This window comes from Danio rerio, chromosome 4 (genome assembly GCF_049306965.1).
Source record: "Danio rerio strain Tuebingen ecotype United States chromosome 4, GRCz12tu, whole genome shotgun sequence".
Classification (NCBI taxonomy): domain Eukaryota; kingdom Metazoa; phylum Chordata; class Actinopteri; order Cypriniformes; family Danionidae; genus Danio; species Danio rerio.
The window spans coordinates 38,382,238-38,402,825 of NC_133179.1; the positions used below are offsets into that span (position 1 = coordinate 38,382,238).

The 20,588-nt window shown below is 42.5% G+C and overlaps 1 protein-coding gene across 24 annotated transcripts in view; it reads left to right on the forward strand.

The window, feature by feature from the left end:
* Positions 1-7,812: 7,812 nt before the first annotated feature.
* LOC137491075 (NLR family CARD domain-containing protein 3-like) overlaps positions 7,813-20,588 on the forward strand; it is a 76,970-nt gene continuing 64,194 nt past the window's right edge. For 15 of the 24 annotated variants that reach the window (XM_073947304.1, XM_073947296.1, XM_073947300.1 and 12 more), the window contains exons 1-2: positions 7,813-7,926; positions 8,451-8,501. The gene's annotated coding sequence lies outside the window, so the exon portion shown is untranslated. The remainder of the gene's footprint in view (positions 7,927-8,450; positions 8,502-20,588) is intronic. The other 9 variants (XM_073947299.1, XM_073947291.1, XM_073947298.1 and 6 more) reach the window with 2 other exon arrangements.

A 20,588-nucleotide genomic window follows, 5' to 3' on the forward strand; every position in this document is an offset into this window, starting at 1 on the left:
AGTAGGGAGGACGCTGCGGAGACCATCCGCACCCAATAGGGGGAACAAATGGAATTACATATGGACTAACCCTGAAAGGGGTAGTGCGCATAAAAGGTGGTTAGCAGATAGGGAAAGCACGGGTCTGCCCAGGGGGGGAACTTAACCGTGGCGGAAAAGCATATGGGGATCACCAGCGGGGATCGGCTATAGCAGGCACCTATACCCAAAACGCGGGCTGACCAGCGGGTAGACCTACAACATAATGGGCCAGCAAGTGACTCCTCCGCTGAGTCAGTGCTGGGGGCCTCGGAGGAATCTGCAGGGCTCACCGAATGGGGAACTTACTGACAGACAGGAGGGTGCATATCTCTCCGTGTTAGGGAAAAAAGGCACCGCAAGCGTGTACAACACCTACCGAGTTGTTTCCTCAATCACCAAAGGTACCTAACACCCTTGAGGAAACCGGCTCCACTTGCAGATTATAAAATCTTGCAAATGTGTTGGGTGTCGCCCAGCCCGCAGCTCTACAAATGTCTGTTAAAGAAGCGCCGCGCGCACACGCCCAAGAGGATGCAACGCTCAGAGTGGAGTGCGCATGCACTCCCAGGGGGCTCGGCTGACCTCTGCTCAAATAAGCATATGAAATGGCCTCCACAATCCAGTGGGATAAACGTTGTTTAGACACGGCACTTCCCTGCTGCCGTCCGCCATAACAGACAAAGAGCTGCTCAGAAGATCTAAAGTTCTGAGTACGGTCCACATAAATGCACAGAGCGCGAACTGGACAAAGTAAGGACAGGGCTGGGTCTGCCTCCTCCGGCGGCAACGCTTGCAGGGTTACTACCTGATTTCTAAAGGGAGTGGTAGGAACTTTGGGCACATAACCCGGGCGGGGTCTCAGGATAACTGAGAAAATCCTGGCCCGAATTCCAGGCACGAGTCACTGACCGAAAATGCCTCCAGGTCCCCGACCCTCTTAATGGAGGCCAACGCGACCAGACCAGCAGACCAGCAGAGCTTGTCCCTGAGAAAGTAGGTCCTCTCTCAAAGGGATCTGCCAAGGGAGGGCCGTCGCGAGGAGGGAGAGCTCTGATAACCAGGTCCGGTTGGGCCAGAGGGGCGCAACTAACAGAACCTGCTCCTCGTCCTCCCTGACCTTGCACATTAACTGCGCGATCAGGCTCACTGGGGGAAACGCATACTTGCGTATGCCCCGAGGCCAGCTGTGGGCCAGTGCATCCGTGCCGAGAGAGCCCTCGGTCAGGGAATAAAACAACTGGCAATGAGCGTTCTCGGGGGAAGCAACAGATCGATCTAGGCCTCCCCGAATCGCGCCCATATCAGCTGGACAGACTCGGGGTGGAGTCTCCATTCTCCAGAGTGAATCTGCTGCCGTGAGAGCGCATCGGCTGCACGGTTGAGCATACCTGGGATGTGAATGGCACGCAGCGACTTCAGCCGCGGGTGACTCCAGAGGAGCAGACGGCGGGCAAGCTGAGACATGCGGCGAGAGCGCATACCCCCCATGCGGTTGATATACGCCGCCGCCGCCGTACTGTCCGACCTGACCAGCACGTGTTGCTGCTCCAGCGCCGGAGAAAAACGGCGGAGAGCAAGGAACACTGCCAACAGCTCTAGGCAATAGATGTGCCAATGCAGCTGGGCACCTACCCACAGGCCCGCAGCTGCATGCCCGCGACACACGGCTCCCCAGCCTGTGCTGAAAACATCTGTCGAAACAACAACATGACTGGACGCCTGTCCCAGAGGCACACCGGCCTGCAGGAACGAGGGGTCGTTCCATGGGCTGAGGGTGCGGCGACACAGCGCAGTAACAGAGACTCGGTGTGTGCCCGCATGCCATGCGCGTCTCGGAACTCGATCTTGAAGCCAGTGCTGAAGTGGTCTCATATGGAGCAATCCGAGCGGCGTGACAGCTGCAGCGGAAGCCATATGCCCCAGGAGACTCTGAAAATATTTCAGTGGGACCACTAACTTGCTGTCGAGCTCCCTCAGACAGTTCAGAGGCAGGCGAGCACGCTCTCCGGAGAGGCGCGCTACCATGGTGACCGAGTCCAGCTTCATCCCGAGAAAAGAGATCCTCTGCACCGGGGCGAGTTTGCTCTTTTCCCAGTTGACCTGCAACCCCAGTAGGCGGAGATGCCGGAGCACCTCGTCTCTGTGCGCAGTCAATTGCTCCCGAGAGTGGGCTAAAATCAGCCAGTCGTCGAGATAATTGAGTACGCGGATGCCCGCAAGCCGCAGAGGCGCTAGGGCACCCTCCGCGAGTTTGGTGAAGACCCGCGGAGACAGAGAGAGCCCGAAGGGGAGGACCTTGTACTGCCATGCTCGACCTTTGAACGCAAACTGTAGAAACTGACGGTGGCGTGGAAGAATGGAGACATGAAAATACGCGTCCTTCAGGTCTATGGCTGCAAACCAATCCTGAGGACGAACGCATCGGAGGATGCGCCTTTGCGTAAGCATTCTGAACGACAGCTTGTGAAGGCAGCGATTCAAAACGCGCAGATCTAGGATTGGCCGTGACCCACCGCTCTTTTTGGGTACGATGAAGTACGGGCTGTAAAACCCGCTCTCCATCTCGGCTGGAGGTACCGGCTCGATTGCACCCTTCACCAGGAGGGCAGCAATCTCCTCTCGCAAGACAGGGACGGACAGGGGATTGACCCTGGTGAAACTCACGCCCGTGAAGCTGGGAGGCCGTTTGGAGAACTGTAGTTCGTAGCCGAGTCTGATCGTGCGTATGAGCCACCGCGAGGGGCTGGCCCGCGCTAACCAGGCAGGCAGAGCCCTCGCTAATGACGTCATCGCAGCAATCGTTGACGTTGGAGGGGCAGCGCGGAGCGGGTGAGCTGATCCGGGGAGCGCGAGGGTCCCACAGAAGAGCTGGAGGAGAGCGATTCGCTCTGGCTCCGCACCCTGACTCCGGAGGGGGGGCTTGGGGGCTGGGAGAAGGGAGACCGTCCCCCCAGCACCCGTGAGCCGCTGGCGGAGCATGCAGACCTTGCGAGCTGAGAGACGGCGCGTCCCAGGCTGGCAGGGCCTGCAGTGCCCGTGAGCCACTGGCGGAGTGCACCGAACCTACGAGCTAGAGAGCTGAGCTCAAACTGGCAGATTTCGGGCTGTCACCTCCGGAGAAGTGGAAAAGTGCCCTTTCATTTCATGGCAGTAAAAAGTGCCGTTGGAAATGGCGCCCCGCCCTCCAGCAGGGAAAGAGCAAGTTCCCTCCTCTCCCGATGACCTGTCCCAGGGACGCTTCGCGGTCCGTTGCCAGACTTTGCGGCGTTCTGGGCAGGGGGAGTGGCCTGCTTCCGAGGTGCAGCTCTCGTAGGCGGGCGCCTTGGGCGAGGAGCAGGTATGGATGGCACGGCGGGCGGAGCGGGCTTACGGGGCCGCCGATTAGACATCACCCATCGGACTGCTCTCTCACTGCCTCGAATTCCTGGGTGAATTCGCAGACTGTGTCGCCGACCAGCTTGGGATATGGGCGAGTCAAGAAAGCAGACTTTGTCAACTTCGCGCATATCAACCAAGTTTTGTTAGAGGTAGGGTTTCTGGACCACTAATGTGGACATCGTCCTCCCCAAAGCACACGCAGTGGACTCAGTAGTTCGAAGAGCTTAGTCGGCTGTGGTGCGAAGCTCATAAGCCTGGTTTGGACCCACCCTCGTGCAGCTCGGCCGGTGCCTGTGCTTGGTAGCGCTGGTCGGTGGCTATCGCATGCAAGGCGGATGCAGCCTGATCCGTAGCTTTGTAAGCTCTAGCTCCGAGGGAGCCGAAAACTCACAGGCTTTGGATGGGAAACGAGGCAGACCCCGCCAAGAAGAGGCGCTGTGCGTATTAACCGCCATCGCACACTCAACCTGAGGAATCGCCACATACCCCCTGGCCGCTCCACCACCAAGAGTGGTGAGGGTGGAGGGACACGCAGCACGAGCAGAAAAAAGGTGCTCTTTAAGACCGCGTGAGCCTACTGTGCGTCGCCGGGAAGAAGGGAACGCCCCTCTAGTCGGTCTGGCCGCGGAGCTGGGGGATAAACCATCTCCAACCCACGGCCGAAGCAGCCTGGGAAAGCACGGCTAACACGTCCGTTTCAGTATCCATTTTGACAGCGCTCACCTGCCCGAAGGGGGCGAGTGGGTCCGGAACATCGTCGGACAATGAGAGCCCACCCTCCGATGCCGCGGAGGACATCTGATCTCCGGTGTCAGCGAGCGTGAGAGCTACCATCTGATTAGACAGATCACTCCCAGCGCCCGAAGCTTGGATGGAGCGCTTGGAGGAGCGAGAGGTCCGCGAGCCCTTAGGCGGCGGATTATCTCTCGCTGGAACCCTCAGATCTGCCCGAGCGCCCGCTGCAGAACAGGAGGCGACTGGGGTGGCTCGCTCTCTCACGAGAGTTTGCCACGATCTCAACTGCGCGACGGTCATGGCATCGTAGTGACGACATGAACCGCCCCCGAGCACCACATTAACATGCTGGACCCCCAAACATGTAATGCAGTGATCATGCCCATCATCCGGAGCCAGGAAACCCCCGCAACCAGAAACGCACAGTCGGAGCGCCGTCCTGAAAAGGACGTGCTGCACGACTGTGTTGCTCTTTTAGGATGCTTTGCAACAATACGCACTGCTCTGGAGGACCGGACACAAAGGGACGCCAGGCAAGGGAGAAACCCAGCTCGACCATCTGCCGCTGCGTGGACTCGCTCTGGACCGGGAGACACTCGTTCGCTCGAAGTGGCTGTAGACAGCAGGAGGAACCCTCATGAAGCTCGATCAGAAAAGTCTCTGAAGCGAAAAGGATAGCGTCTGCTGGCGCCAGGTGAGCTTATATACTCAGTAGATTGCATATGCCGCTCACCTGCACAGGCTTGCGCTGCCAGTTCATTCTTAATTGGCCCGTTCAATACTCTTTCAGACGAGTAGCTTCTGAACCGAACCTCCCATACGTGGATTTAGAACATCAAATCCACTTATAGTGCTGGAGTTCCCCCCGAAGGGGAACTTATTTTAATTGATATAGTATTTGATGTTGTTTTTATTTTAATACAGAAGCTCTGAAAACCTTTTGTAAAATTAATAGATTTTTCAGTACCTTGTTTACATGTTTCTGCATTATTCCAGACGTTCTGTGTTATTTGTGTTTTGTATTCACTTATCTACTATTAAAAATAGTGTCAATGTGGCATAACTGTGTTAAATGCTCATTAGTTTCTGTAACTGGTAAGTATTAATACTTATAGATGATCAATACTAGCTTTGCTGTTGCCAGATAAGATTTTGTTATCTTACATATCTCTCTGTAAGCCAACACTGGCCTCACCATAAACCTGCTCTGTTCTCCCTCACAAGAGTTAAATTACACTTCTCTGACTGCTGTTCTGTCTGCTGGTCTGTCCACAGGCTTATAATTGTATGGCTGTGGTCTGTCATTTGTGTGAGTCTCTCAGAATATCTTGGCAACCAAACGCACACCATGATCAGTTGTCTTCATAGTGTTTATATGCACAAAATCCCTGATCCGACGTCACTTCCGGTCTGGCGATTCAAACGCGGAAGTAAATTTCCGTGACTCCAAACGGCTTAATAATAAACTTTAACGTATATTTTAAAGAAAATCTAATTCTTACTTTACTCTTACACACATTGTCTCATTGGGGTGTCTAACCTGCAATATGCTCTTTAAATGTAAGTTGAGGTGATCGCAAGTTCACAACTGTGAGGTGATGTGCTCTACCGGCAGGATAATCTATATTATTTTGCTGTTTTTCATATGCGCACATTTAAGATTTGAGGTAATAACATTGCCATGATTGTCAAAGAAATCAAAACATTATTTTCACCCCAACGCAATTTAATCTGGCACTAAAGGCTAATAACTTAATTCTTATATTTGCTTATTTTAATTCTTATATTTGCTTTTTGAAGCCTATGACTTCTCACCATGTATCTTTTCTACAGCATAGAGTGTAAGAGCATGTCTATTACCAGAAAAACTAAATTAAAAGTATATTTTAATTGAACACATCACAGAACAGTCTGTTTAGCGTTGTTAAAAGGCAAAGCTGAATATCTGTGGTTAAAGTGCCACCCAGCGGTCAACTGGTGCTGGGGCATCAATTACCGCCGTCGCCGCGGTATGAATGGCGGCAAAAGGAACACATTGAAGTAGTAACATCTGTATATTAAGTATATCTCTCATTATTTCTTAATTTCACCTGTCTTTGTATACAATGCCAAAAATATTAGTAATTTATTAGATACAAATGAATAATTCGATGTCAGAGCTCTGGGTTATGAAACCCTAATGCAATACAAGAAATACGTTCGAGAGGTTCACAACTAACTTGCATTTCCTGACTCCAGCATATATACAAATCTGATATTAACAGGTGGAATTTGGTGTAACGTCACTTTTCAGTCATTCTGAAGTCCTTTGGCTCTTGTTCCCCACCACATACTTCCTCTTTTCTGAAACCATTCTCTGCATACCAGAACTGAACAATTACTTCTACTGAACTTCTACAAGCATCATGCTCCTTGTGACATGTCTAGACTTCGTATTAGACAGCAGTCTGGAACAAGGGCCCCCGCACTAAATTTATTCTTATTCTGCTATTTCACTCTTGACAGCAGTTCCTTCTAAAAGTATGCAGCACTGTAAAAAAGAGGAAATATGCCTGGTCAATATGGTATCATACAAAAGAAAAAGATTGATTAATCTTTTGTTAGTCTAAACATTTTTCTAATAAAAATAAAGACACAAAAGTAATACAAATAAATTCCTTTTTTCCCACAAGATACACTACAGCAGTTATTTTTTAATGTCAATTGTTTTTTTTGTTTTTTTTTAAGAAATGTTTTGTTAAATAAATAGTTAACATCTATATTTTGCTTGATTTGACACATTTAAAATTTGTGGATATGAAATAGTATTTTATTTAAATTTGGTAAATACTTAATTTGAGCTCTGAAAGGTTATGTGAAATTAAAACTAATTGTAATACAACACTATGAAACCATGGCCCATTTGCTCATACACGACACACAAAATGTGAAGTGAATGAGGAGGCATGTGGACATAACACAAAATATAAATCAAGTAATTTTAGCATGTCAAAGTCAAATTTATGCATAAAAAATATATTTTCCCAACAACACAAGTGTGGCTGGTGAAAATGGTGAGTGGCTAGTGATGATAAAAATCTACTAGCCACAGTGGCTGGTTATCAAAAAAGTTAATATCAAGCCCTTTTCACGTCTATATTTACACATATGTGGTTAATAGGATGCTGCTTTATATTCTTTTAACATGTAACTTTACTTAAATGTCCATTCTTTATATTTCAGATTACATTCCACTCCTGGCTGTAGCAGCACCAGATTTGGACAATTTATAAATCTAACATGCTCTTTGCCTGTGGATTCTCCTGTTTCTCAGTGGGTGTATTTAGGGGAATATTCCAATGTTTTAATGACAAACAATTTAATTATTTGCTTGGGCATAATAATAAACATTTTGCATTATAATACCATTATTTTCTTCTTCTGTGTATTTGCTGCCACTTAAAATGTATTTTGTGTATTTACAGAAGAACATGTATTTTAATAGTTAATTAGAAAAGGGGTTTATTATTATTTAATTTAGAACACAGTATTAAAGTGTAGGAGTAAAGTTCACTGCTGGAAACCCTGCTGCCAGTAATTTACCATTAAATTACAAGATACATTTTTACAGTGTAATCTTATACAGTATATGTACTCTAAGGCTCCCTCCCATATACTGCCAAACCGAAAGCTTGACTTGTCATTAGTTGGCTTGGTTCTTTGCTGAGGTAAGAAGACACGACACTGTTAGTGAAGCCAGTCAAAAAGGTCAGATTGTGTACCAGTTGCTCAAGATCGTCTGTAATTCTGCATGTAAGTTTTATCCTAATATTCTTATTTGTGGAAACGATGAAGGGATTTTATGTTTAAGTGTGATTTTAATGTCAGCTGTTGTACTGAAATTTGACTCCTCATGAATGCGCGTTACGCAGTTGAAGTTAAACACAGTTTTACTCACAACAGTTTATCAGAAAGCTTTCAAGCTATCAACATTTTTTCACAGTTGACAGCAAGAACAAACACAGAAGCTGATTGATAAGCAACACCTAAACTTATTTAAAAGAATTCAAAACACCAACTGGAAAACATTTAGGTGTTCAACTTTGTCTAACTGCATGACGTGCATGCATGAGGAGTCAGTTTTCAGTACAACAGCTGTCAGCCTCAAACACTTTTTAACCCTCAGCTGTCTCTGAATATTTCTAGCAATAACTTACTAAATAAATAAATAATCGTCTAAACCTGAATTTATATAATACGCATATATCAAATTTGAAACAGGGTCAGCGGCTGACTGTTTTCTCAAAGCTCTGCTAATGTCTGCATTGTTGTTTTAGCTGCAGTATGGCAGATGAGCGAGTAAAGGACTCTCTCTCAGAGAAACACAGGTATTGACTCTGTTTTTACACCATTATTTCAACACTTACTCTGAAGAACAAAGACCAACAACAATGCACTTATTTGTGTTGCTATTGCCTGATCAAATGATGGACAAAGCTTCAGTTTACAGCTTCAGCAAATGTGTTTAGATCATTCTAGATTACAGACAGCTTGATCTGGTGTCATATTTACCAGAGCTCAATATGTGTAACATTTGCTGTTTAAAGTCTTGCACAACATCAGAATTAAAGCTGCCTGCAGAACAGTTATAGCTTGTGCTTATAGAGGAGATCAGTGGCGGTACTAGACCAAAGTAACTGGGGGCGGGCAGGGGCACTTTGTACTTTTAGGGGGCACACTTTAACATACATCAAAAACTATTTAAATAAATATTAGAAAATAATTTTTATGCATCACTGCAGTCTTCATAAACATTCATTAATTTTCTTTTCGGCTTAGCCCCTTTATTCATCAGGGGTCACCACAGCGGAATAAACCACTAATTTATCCAGCATATGTTTTACGCAGTGGATGCCCTTCCAGCTGCAACCCATCACTGGGAAACACCCATACACTCATACACTATGGACAATTTAGCTTAACCAATTCACCTATAACACATTTCTTTGGACTGTGGGTGAAACCGGAGCACCCAGAGGAAACTGCACGCCAACATGGGGAGAACATGGAAACTCCACACAGAAATGCCAATGGACCCAGCTAGGGTTCGAACCAGAGACCTTCTTGCTGTGAGGCGATTGTGCTACTCACTGCGACATGATGCTGCCCTGTCTTCATAAATAAGCTAATCAAATAACTTAAACTCGAAAAAATCTTCCTTGTTCATTTATTTGACAAGTAACTTTGTATTGTAGGATAACACATTTCTAACATTTACACCTGTAAACTTTAAAAGATGCTGTTGAAGTCCATTTTTTGCCCTTCCATTAATTTAAAGTTTCCAAAGTGATCTAAATTAAACAAAGGAGATTTTCACAGTATTTCCTATGAAATACAAATAATTATTCTGGAATCATAATAAGTCTTATTTCGTATAGATTATTTCTTGAATAAAAGCAGTTTTACTTAAAAAAAGAAATAATTAAGTCAGTGTTATTAGCTTCCTTAAGAAATATTTACTGTATATTTTATTGATTGTCTACACAACAAACCAGTTATACAATAACTTGACTAATTATTCCAACTTTCCTAGTTAACATAACCTAATTAATCTTTAAATTACATTTTAATCAGAATCAAAGACTGTAGAATTTTTAAAGGGACTTTGTCTGAATACATCTATCTTGCTAAATAACTAGTAAAATGTTATGCATTGACTGTCACCATGGGAAAGATAAAAAAGTAGTTATTAGAAATTAGTTAATTAAACTATTGTTTAAAAACGTGTTGTAATAAATCATGTGTTGAAGACTCGTGCTTTATGTCACGACTGAAATCAAAAACGAATGAAGGCAAAACTAAACGAGTTAAATATTACTTTTACATGAGCATGACTGAAAACTAAACTAGATCAATGTGTTACATCTGTTCCCCTTCGGTTGGGGAACTCCAGTGCTATAAGTGGATTTGATGTTAAAATCCACGTATGGGAGGTTTCGGTTCAGAAGCCGCTTGTCTGAAAGAGTATTGAACGGGCCAATGAAGGCAATGAATTGGCAGCGTAAGCTTGCACAGGTGTGCTTCATTGCCAATTATCCCAGCATATAAGCACACCTGGTGCTAGCAAACGCCATCCTTTTCGCTTCAGAGACTTTTCTGATCAAGTTCATGAGGGTTCCTCTTGCTGCTACAGCAACGACGAGTGAACGAGTGTCTCCCAGTCCAGAGCGAGTCTGGCGTTTCTTTAGGTCCGGTCCTCCAGAGAGGTGCGTATAGTTGCAAACTTTCCTAAAAGAGCAACACAGTCATGCAGCACGTCCTTTTCAGGATGGCGCTCCGACTGTGTGTTTCTGGTTGCGGGGGTTTCCTGGCTCTGGATGATGGACACGATCACTGCATTACATGTTTGGGGGTCCAGCATGTTAATGTGGTGCTCGAGGGCGGTTCATGTCGTCATTGCCATGCCATGCATTGCCATGACCGTTGCGCAGTTGAGATCGCGGCTAACTTTCGTAAGAGAGCGAGCCACTCCTGCTCTGCAGCGGGCGCTCGGGCAGATTTGAGGGTTTCAGTGGGAGATAATCTGCCGCCTAAGGGCTCACAGACCTCTAGCTCCTCCAAGCGCTCCATCCAAGCTTCGGGTACTGGGAGTGATCCGTCTAATCAGATGGTAAATCTCACGCTGGATGACACCAGAGACCAGCAAGCGAGCGCCGTCAAAACAGATCCTGAAGCGGACATGTTAGCCGTGCTTTCCCGGGCTGCTTCGGCCGTTGGGTTGGAGATGGTTCATTCCCCAGCTCCGCGGCCGGACCGACTATATGGGTGTTACGTAGAGGATCAGAAGGTGAAGCCTTTGAAGCCTCTCGTCCCCTTCTTACCGGAGGTGCACAGTAGGCTCACGCAGTCTTGGAGGGCACCTTTCTCTGCCCGCGCTGCGTCTGCCTCCGCCCTCACCACCCTTGATCCCAGGGGGTATGAGGCGATCCCGCCAGTGGAGCGCGCCATCGCGCCATCTTTGTCTGCGTGGCGCCCCTACTTGAAACTCTTTCAGAGGCTCCTGAGGCAATGGCATCCGCTGCGGCTGTCACGCCACTCTAATTGCTTTATATGAGACCACTTCAGCACTGGCTTCTAGATCGAGTTCCAAAACGCGCATGGCATACGGGCTCACACAGAGTCTCGGTTACTGTGCTGTGTCGCCGCACCCTCAGGCCCTGGACAGTCGTCCAGTCATGTTGTTGTTTCAACAGATGCTTCCAACACGGGTTGGGGAGCCGTGTGTCGCGGGCATGCAGCTGCAGGCCTGTGGAAAGGTGCCCAGCTGCATTGGCATATCAATCGCCTAGAGCTGTTGGCAGTGTTCCTCACTCTCCACTGCTTTTTCCGGTATTGAAGCAGCAACATGTGCTGGTCAGGATGGACCGTACGGCGGCGGCAGTGTATATCAACCGCATGGGGGGGACGCGCTCTCGCCGCATGTCTCAGCTCGCCCGCCGTCTGGAGTCATCCGCGGCTGAAATCGATGCACGCCATTCAAATCCCAGGTATGCTCAACCGTGCAGCCGATGCGCTCTCACGCCAGCAAATTCACTCTGGAGAATGGAGACTCCACCCCGAGTCTGTCCAGCTGATATGGGCGCGATTCGGGAAGGCCCAGATCGATCTGTTTGCCTCTCCCGAGAACGCCCATTGCCAGTTGTTCTTTTCCCTGACTGAGGACTCTCTCGGCACGGATGCACTGGCCCACAGCTGGCCTCGGGGCACACGCAAGTATGCGTTTCCCCCAGTGAGCCTGCTCGTGCAGCTATTGTGCAAGGTTAGGGAGGACGAGGAACAGGTTCTGCTAGTTGCGCCCCTCTGGCCCAACCGGACCTGGATATCAGAGCTCTCCCTCCTCGCGATGGCCCTCCTCTGGCAGATCCCTTTGAGAGAGGACCTACTTTCTCAGGGACAGAGCTCCATCTGACACCCTCGCCCCGATCTTTGGAACCTCCACGTGTGGTCCCTAGATGCGAGGAAGACTTAGGTAACCTACCGTCTGCAGTGGTTGATACCATCTCTCAGGCTAGAGCCCCCTCCACGAGGCGCACCTACGCCCTGAAGTGGAGTCTTTTCACTGAATGGTGTGTCTCTCACTCTTGCGGGGCCTCTTTTTCCTTAACACGGAGAGATGTGCACCTTCCTGTCTGTCAGTAAAGTTCCCCGTTTGGTGAGCCCTGCAGATTCCTCCGAGGCCCCCAGCACCGAGGAGGGGAACGGAAGTGCAATACTCCGTCGCCATAATGACTGTCCCTTAGCCGTTTAAAAGTCACTTCAGCTTAAAAGGATGGCGTTTGCTAGCGCAAAGTGTGCTTATATGATGGGATAATTGGCAATGAGGCACACCTGCGCAAGCTTATGCTGCCAATTCATTGCTTTCATTGGTCCGTTCAATACTCTTTCAGACAAGCGGCTTCTGTACTGAAACCTCCCATACGTGGATTTTAACATCAAATTCACCTATAGCACTTCCGTTCCCCTCCTTGGGGAACGAAGGGTTACTTCTGTAACCTTGAACGTTCTCCGGTACTTGCCGACCGTTTCTAAGTTCAAGACTGCATTTCCGAAAGTAAAACTATGTACACTGAATTCTGATTAATAATACCTTTGCATATCCGAGCACTTCTCTATTAAAAGTTTTGAAATAGCTAATAAAAACAGAAGTCTAATATAATCAACAGTGGACATTTTGATAGTGTTTCACAACATGAACATGACTAAAGTTGAGTATTTTTATTGCCTGTGTCAATTTGGGGGTTAACTTCTGACGAATGCGGGGAACTGAAGTGTGCAGCACCGTCACACACGCTGACAGAGAGAGCGAGAGAAAGCGCTAAAAAGCAGAGACAGTGCGCGCCACATGACTGCGTGCGACACTGAGAGCGCGCACCACCGATGGCTGATCTCGGTTCTCCGTGGCGTTTTGACACAAAAAGGGCGGCCAAAAGGGGTCCAAGCTTGTTGATACTGCCCCCTAGAAGCGCCACTGGAGGAGATCAAATAAAGATCAACTAGAACTTTATTTAATACAAATGTGTCGAGGAGGGAGAATAAGAAATTTACCTAAACGACTACGCCACCCGGTTATGCCGGGAATAACAACAACCACAACAAATAATAATAATAATATTTAACAGGCACCTAGGTTCGTAGCCAAAGTAGGGTGAGCATGGAGACGTAAAATCAGAAAAAAAGAACTTTATTGAAATACAAAAGTTAAAAACATACAAAATTCTTTAACATGAGCCATTTAGAATAAAAAAAAAAATATATATATATATATATATATATAATTCAAAACAATAGATCGGGGTACCAGCGGAAGTTTGCAAGTGTCCACAACACCAAGGAATACACACACACACGCACACAGAGACAAACACACACAGCCCCAGTGAAAACACAGCAAACTTATTTCACACAGCAAAATCTGTTTAGCACAGCACTCAGTGTATACACACACCAATACAAGGCACCCAGCTGGGTCTCCCCCCATAAACCAAATAGGTTTCAAAGAAAATACACAAGACAATTACAAAACAAAAAGAAACTATTAAAGAAAAATATTTTTAAAAATCACAACCAATAAGTAACAATTTAGAATAGACCTGAACAGAAAGGGGAAATTAGCAAAAATCACTTGAATGCATAACAATAACATAAATCACAATACAAATATAACTATTCAAACGAAAACTATAAAAATAATAATATACAAACAAACAAAAATCACAAAATAAGGCTCAGGCAAGACAGCAGCGATGCCACCGCAGTTGTCAGACTTGGTCACCAGTCATTTTAGAAACCCTTGTGCACACGGTCACCTGTTGTCACAAAGCCACAAATTACAAATAAAAACAAAATTAAAACAAACAAATGCTCTGCCATACATACCGTACAGATGTTAGAACATGAGCTGCGTCCCAAATAGCACTCTATACACTATGCACTCATGCACTATGTACTTATGCACTTACATACTCAACAGGATAGTATATGTATGTAGTGGCGTCCCAAATGGTACACTAATGTTTTTTTTACTAAGTGGAAATTCAAAGCGTTTCCCTGGTGACGTTTGACGGTTGCCAAATCAGTGAAATAAACGACCAATTGATCAAATAATACCTGCCTTGAGTATTGCTACATTCACCATCGGGAGGCGCTATAATCACTCTCGTAGGAGAATTTTGCTTTCACCATCCAATAAATAAAGTTATTCAACATGTGCGTCTGATAGCTCCGCCCCTTCCGCTACGTAAGCAAACCTGCGGTCGTTGAGTGCGTGAAGTGTCCATCATTACACACTTCATTTTACTGGCTTAATGAGTGCATCATCCGAGTAATTAAAGTGCACTTATTATTATAAGAGTTTTCAGTGTGAAGACACTACTTACACTATTTATACTATAATGGCATAAAATAGTGCATACGTATGCGATTTGGGACGCAGCTATGGCCTCACTTTTCAAACATCGGAAGTTATTGGTAAACACTAAATCGCCACCTACGCAGATCAAAGCACCCAAAGCGCCGGGAACCAGAGCAGGCAGAAAGCACGCCGAACGAACAGCTTCTGATGCAGAGCAGCTGAGGACCAAACCAGTCAATCCTGGCAACACGTTTACTATGGTTACTACCCAAATGTACTGAGGTGTACACAAACCAAACTTCCGCACTTACCGTGACTTTCAACCGGAAGGGTTTACCAATCAGAAAAAAAAGACGGCAACACCGATGACACATACTGAGTTCTTCTTCTTCAATTTAAAGGCGGTTGACAAACAACAAAATTGTGTATTTCCGCCACCAACTGGTATGGAGTGTGGATCATTATGACTTACTCCCTCAACTACCGCTTTCTTTTATTAAATCCTTCCCCATAAATGAGAATTTTTAAGATATATCAATAAAAAGGAAAAAGTTTTATTTCCTGAGTTATTTTGTAGGATGTCATCTAATTTGAATTGAACTTTTATTTCTTCTAAATTCTTACTAAATTCTCTCCTTTCATTTTCATATTTCATGCAATGTAATATCACATGTTCAACTGTATCCTCTTGTCCACAAAACTCACATTGTCCTGTACCATGTTTACCCATTTTAAAAAGTGTACTATTTAATTTTGTGTGTCCAAATCTCATCCTGGATATTATTATCTCCTCTCTCCTGTTTTTTCCTACACTTCTCATTTTTCCTACTTTCTTTTTAATTGTATAAAACTACCGGCCCTTTTTTTCATTTGCCCATTGACTTTGCCACCTTTCCTTCATTCTTTTCTTAATAATACTCTTGACTTCACTTTTACTTATACTTACATTTAGATTGATGTCATTATTTTTAACAGCTTGTTTTGCTTCCTTATCTGCAATTTCATTTCCTTGAACACCTATATGAGCAGAAACCTATAAAAATATTACTGTTAGACCCATCATTTGAATTCTGTACAAGGTTTGCATTATTTCTAATAAAATGTCTGGTCTACTTTCTGAATTACTATATGGTAAACTTAGTGAAACCAAGTGAAAAACTCGAGTCTGAACAGATTACTGATTTTAAAGGTCTTATCTCCTCTACCCATTGAATTGCTAATAAAAGTGCTATCATTTCTCCTGTATATACAGAAACTTCGTCACTAATCCTTTTTCCTACCGATATTTGAAATTCAGTAACTGTAAAAGCCACACCTACTCGATTTAAACTCTTAGAGGCATCTGTATATATTTTAACAAAACTGTAAAATTCATTAATATATTTTTGTACTTATAATAGATTACACTCCTCATCCTTTCCTCTCTTTTCTAATAATGTAAAATCTACCGATGCGTCTGGTAGTAACCATGGTTTAACTACTGGTAGGGGTACAGTAGGACTAATATTTAATTGACTTACTTTTATTTCTGTTGCTTTTTTTAACACTGTCCACCCAAAACTTTTATTTTCTCTCCTCTCTTTTTCCCAACATGGTTTTAGTGTTTCTAATGTTGGATGTTCTTGATTATGCCCTTTCAAATTTACCCAGTAACTTACTGACAGTTGGACTCTTCTCATTTCCAAAGACATTTCCCCTATTTCAATTTGTAGTGCTGTAATTGGTGTAGTTTTAATTGCTCCTTTACTTAATCTTAATACCTCATGTTGTATTTTGTCTAGTTTTTTAAGAGATGTCTCTGCTTCTGACCCATATACAACACACCCATAATCTATCACCGATCTAATCCACCCACAATAAATTGCCTTTAATGCTACCCTATCTGCTCCCCATTCACTACCTACTAGACATCTCATTATATTTATTATTTTCTTACATTTGTTTATTATTTTCTGAATATGAACTGTCCGTGTAATTCTCTCATTAAACCAAATTCCTAAAAACTTAAAATGTTTAACTCTTTCTAGTTCTTGATTATATAATTTTACTTTAATATCATCTCCGATTTTTTCTTTGTAAAAAACATTATTTTAGTTTTATCCACTGAAAATTTAAAACCCCATTTATGTGACCATTTTTCAACATTATTTATAGCTTCTTGTAATTTCCTAACAATGTATTAAATATTCCTTCCTCTTTTCCAAACTACCCCATCATCTGCAAAGAGTGACATTCCCAGCCCACTCTCTACCTCTTCAAACACGTCATTTATCATTATCGAAAATAATATTGGGTTTATTATACTTCCCTGAGGTGTTACATTTTCGACTGTGAATTTTCCTGAATAACTATTTCCTATTTTCACTGTTATTGTTCGATTTTCTAAAAATTCTTTAATCCATTTATACATTTGTCCTTATACACCTAACTTCCATAGTTTAATTAATAAACCTTCTCTCCACATCATATCGTAAGCTTTTTCTATATCAAAGAAAACAGCCACTACACTCTCCCTATTTATTTGTGCTTTTCTAATGTCATGTTCAAGGCACACAACTGGATCCATTGTATTTCTTCCCCTCCTAAACCCACTCTGGTATTGAGAAATACATTTGTTATTTTCTACATAATACATTATTCTTTCATTCACCATTTTCTCCATTATTTTCCCAATATTAGATGTTAAAGCAATTGGTCTGTAATTTCCTGGATTTGTCCAATCTTTTCCCGATTTATGTATAGGTATTATCATTGCTTCTTTCCATGTTTGTGGTATTTTCCCTTTCTCCCAAATTTTATTGTACATTCTTAATAACACTTCTTTGGATATTTCACTAAGATGACTTAACATTATGTACCATATTTGATCCATGCCTGGAGCTGATTTCTTTGTTTTCCTCAGTACACGATTTAATTCCGTCTTCATAAATGCCATGTTTAATAGTTCACTGTTGCCTTCCTCAATTTGTATTAGTTCCTTATAATGTTCTAATGTTCTTAACTTTCCTCTTTTTCCCTCTTCACAAATATTGTCAGATTTATTAATTTTGACAAAATTTTTTGCCAGTATTTCAGCTTCCCCCCCAGTATTCCCTCACAGCAGTTTTCTCTTCATGTCTCAATACTGGGTAATTAAATTCTCTCTTTATTCCACTCATTCTTTTTATCATTCCCCATACTTGACTAATTTATGTTTCCCTTCCTACCGTATTACAAAATTTCCTCCAATATTCCTTTTTACTATTTTTTATAACTCTTCTTACATTTGCTTGTTCCCTTTTGTAATCAATAAAATTCTGAAAACTATGGTACTTTTTTATTTTTTAAAAGCTTTATTCCGCATTTTAATTGCTTTACCACATTCATTTGTCCACCATGGTACAATCTTCTTCTTTTTCTTATGCCCCTTCTTCGGATTAGCCTGATTTGCTGCATACAAAATAGCATTACAAATATCATTATTGTCAACATCTTCATCAACTTCAATATTTATCATTTTTTCCTCACTTAAATCTCTGAATGTCTCCCAGTCAGCTTTTTCAAAACACCATCTTTCTGTTTCTCCTACTTGATAATCTTCTATATTTATTCTTATTTCAACTACTATTGGGTAATGATCACTTCCTATCTTTGTTTCCCTAAGCATATCCCATAAGGATATTCCTGCTAAGGAATTTGAAACAAGCGTTTGGTCAATGGCAGTTTCTTTTCCTCATCTTACATTAATCCTTGTACCTGTTCCATCATTTAAGCATACCATTTCTTTGATCTGCAATAATTCCTCTATAACTAATACATTCCCATCATTCTCATCACCCCATATCGTGCTATGAGCATTAAAATCTCCACAGCATATAATTTTCCCTTCTAAATGTACCATCAATTCATCTAAAATTTCTAGTGATAATCTTTTACATGGGTTATAAAAATTTATAATTTTAATAGTCTCTTTATTTATAAATACTTCTATTACTATTACTTTTAAATTTTTCCCTTTCTCTAAAACTTTATATTGTATACCTGGCCAAGGGCGTTCGCGAGTGAATATTCTCTATATGGGGCGTCTGCAGACTTGGATCCAGGCCGTTTTACGATCCACAATTTTACACCCCTGTTGTTCCTAATGTGTCCAGTAGAGAGAATGAAAAATACATGGCCAAATAAAACATTTGAAGTCAACGTTTCTAGAATATTAAATGTCCTGTTCATAAATATATATTTTAAATTAGATTAGGCTAAATATGAACGCAAAGTTAATGTTTCGGAAAGTGAGTTATAAACTCACTAGATAATACGCAGAATTGATACACTCATCAAATAATTTCAGATATGCAAAAGCCCAATTGCAAATTAATTTAGATTCATTTAATTAGAAAAATTAAAAACAAAAATAGTTGAGTAGTGTAACGGTTAATTGTAGCCTAGTTATACGTTTTCATATAGCGATATGGATTTTGTTGTATTGTTTATATATAAAGTTGCATTTTGAAAATAAAAAAATTATAACCAAACAATACAGTGTGATATGGAGTAATGATGTGCTGTGATGAGAATGCAGTGGTATTGACTACCAAACAACATTTAGACAAACAATTCCCTACTTTCTAAAATTCCAAGGACCATTTGGCTACCTGACAAACAAAAACCCAGACAACATCATATTTTTTTAAGATTTATTTATTGACAACAATATCCCTACAGATTGCCAGTTTTCTTTAAATGAAGCTGAATCCTTGCATCAAATTCCTGCTCACTGAAAAATAAACAAATAAAGTCATGTATAAACACTCTGCAAAAATCATTTCCTCACTTAAGAGTGTCTGACTTGTTTCTAGACCGAAAATCTAAAAATTCTTAATCCTCAAAAACAGTAAAGAATGGAAAATGACAATCAAAAAACATTTCATGCCATTTTATATATTATCTGGGCCTATGCAAAACATATCAAAACATTAAGAATTATAACTTAAGGTATAACAAAAGGACCAAGTCATTATTATTTATTTTTTGTTACTTACAGCTACAAATTGTGATCCTGACTTTCCCATATTTAACATATTTAATTATTTTCTTTGTAATAAATTGTTACAATCAATATTATAAAACAATAAGTGATAAACAATATGAATGCATGTGCAATGCAAACTTCATTGCTAATATATAAAATGTACTGTACAAAAATTAGTAGACCATTTATTATTGTGAGTTTCTCTATGCATTTATAGGTATATGATTTAATTTTTTAGTTAATTGTAATTATATATATTGTAATTGTTTAAACTAGAAAATTATTGCATTATTCATTCATTCATTCATTTTCTTTTCGGCTTAGTCCCTTTATTAATCTAGGGGCGCCACAGTGGAATTAACCGCCAACTTATCCAGCACGTTTTTACGCAGTGGATGCCCTTCCTGCCGCAACCCATCTCAGGGAAAGTATTGCATTTGTAGCAGTTTTACTCTGGTTGTGTGTGTTTTTTCCCAATAAGACAACAGCGGCGTTGGAGGTCTCAAGTTTGGTTTATTCTGTATAAACACAGAGAGCACAATAATATGCTGAAATCTCTCTCTCTTTTTCCACTCAGGCTCGCGTTAGCAGAGCGAGAGAACATGCAACCAACTCAGTCAGCGGCGAATTCAACACTCTTTGCATTAATAATAGCCAACAAATTGACAAAAACAATAGGTAAAAGAAAATAAATACAAATAAATAGACCACAAAAACTAGCAGTAAAGAATAAACATTATAGTATACATCAGATAAGTTGTAAAAGGAATATAATGTTTCACTGGTCACTACATTAGTGAGCAATAGAATGAAAAATAGTGTCAAATATCAGAAAAGATACACAAATAAACATTTAACACTATAAAATACATTAATATATGCAAAATTATATTGCTTTGCAAACAGACCTCATTTTACACAACTTGTATAATTAGATTTCAAACATCACTTAACAAAACATAATAAACATACCTGTAAAAACACAGAGAGCACAATATTATGCTGAAATCTCTCTCTCTTTTTCCACTCTGCCAATTAGAAAGGAAAGTCACTTTA